The sequence below is a fragment of the Maylandia zebra genome, linkage group LG4 (assembly GCF_041146795.1).
Source record: "Maylandia zebra isolate NMK-2024a linkage group LG4, Mzebra_GT3a, whole genome shotgun sequence".
Taxonomy (NCBI): Eukaryota; Metazoa; Chordata; class Actinopteri; order Cichliformes; family Cichlidae; genus Maylandia; species Maylandia zebra.
Window position 1 is genome coordinate 32011886 of NC_135170.1, and position 1628 is coordinate 32013513.

A 1628-nucleotide genomic window follows, 5' to 3' on the forward strand; every position below is an offset into this window, starting at 1 on the left:
AAAACAAGCCCAAAACATGCTTGAAGTTTATATGAAGTGTTTGTGACAATATCCTGTTTGGTTTTCACTAAATGTGGTGCTGTGCTTCCACTCATTGTTATGGAAGTCTTGAAGTTTGCTCAGGTGCAGCTTTGCAGGTTGCCCGTCTGACACAAGTGTAACCACTGACTCATCTTAAATAGTTTAGGACAGCCAAACTAGGGACCAGTTGCTAGGTTCGGCAGGGCTACAATAGAAAGCAAGGCGAATGCAGAATGAAATGGCTGGAGACCGGAATTTGAGCAGCAACAGTTATTATTTTGCACAAAAATGAAATAAACAAGACACAAATTCCACATTGACAGTAGTAGTGATAGTAACAATAACAATAATAAGAATAAGCCGGCAAAACAAAAATAACCCCAAAAATAGTCGTTTGAGCTCAATATTCAATTGTCTTTTTGTCTTTGGTCATTTGTCAAGTCAAAAATTCTTAGTCTAGTTCTTGTTCTCTTTCGTTTGTGGTTTGTGTGTTACCACTTGGAAGTCTCCATCGAGGAAGAAGAGTAAGTTCCTCTGCAAAGTTCAGTCTGGGCTCAGGCTCGCCATCTCCATCCGGAGAGAATCCATTGGAATCCAAAATCTTAGTTCCTTCCACACGGACAAGGGAAAAAAAACCTAGCCTGCACAACAATATTAACATTATTGTACACAGCCAGCTCCGTTTCTTCTCTTGTATCACAGCTATAGCTTTAGTTCTTTATCTCTTTTCACATTTCTTTCACATTACCACAGTAATACATTACATGCATGCTTTGAATATATCTCTCGTTATACATGAAATTATTTTAACCATGTAAACAACAAATGAATTTCTTGTTCTCTTTTAACCATGAAATTATGATTAATAGGTATAACCAGCAAGATAATACATTTTTCCAATCATCCTTCGAGTATGCTAAACAAATCCTACCACAACCGCATTTCAACCGTTTTTAAACAGCAAATTACCACTCGCGAATCGGTATGAACAGAAGAAACAACTTTTAGCAACAGACTAACACATTATTAACTTTTCAAACCCATGGGCTAAACTCACCAAAATGTTAGAAAATTCCGCACGAGCTATCCGTGACCTGTCTCATCTATTTCCACGTGCGAAAAGATCTAGCTCATGTGAAATGATGGTCTGGTGTTTCGGAAGACGGGGCTAAAACCACCTTCAACCAATGAAAAAGGCATTTATCCCTTGTGATCCAGCAACAGAAAATAAAGTTTGCTAGAGGATCACACTTCCTTTTTTCAAAATAAATGTTTCTTTTCAAAATAAAATAATGAAAATACATTTATACAATCAAAACGAAAACAAGAAAAAAAAATAACAAAAGGTAGTTTTCTCTACTGGGTTACACTCTCCCCAGCTAAATGTCATGCACGTCTCGTTGCATGTGTAGCCAGTACTGTCCCTCTGTACTGTTTAGGGACTCAGAAAAGGCTATGCTCAAACCCTGGAAAAGTGATTTCACAACAGTAACTAGAGGGTTTCCTAAATCAGGATAATCAAGTCTTTTAGGTGGATGTCTGATTCTTGTTGACTGTCTTACTGGTTGAGTTGTAATGGGATCACAACTGTCCATCTCATCAGGTGA

General features: G+C 37.8%; 1 long non-coding RNA gene across 1 annotated transcript; it reads right to left on the bottom strand.

Annotated features, from left to right (window-relative positions):
• Positions 1–276: 276 nt before the first annotated feature.
• On the bottom strand, positions 277–1372 carry LOC143418407 (uncharacterized). Its single transcript, XR_013098407.1, has 2 exons — positions 1079–1372; positions 277–662 (listed from the first exon to the last, which is right to left on the bottom strand). It is a non-coding gene; the product is annotated as an uncharacterized LOC143418407 (long non-coding RNA).
• Positions 1373–1628: the final 256 nt, after the last annotated feature.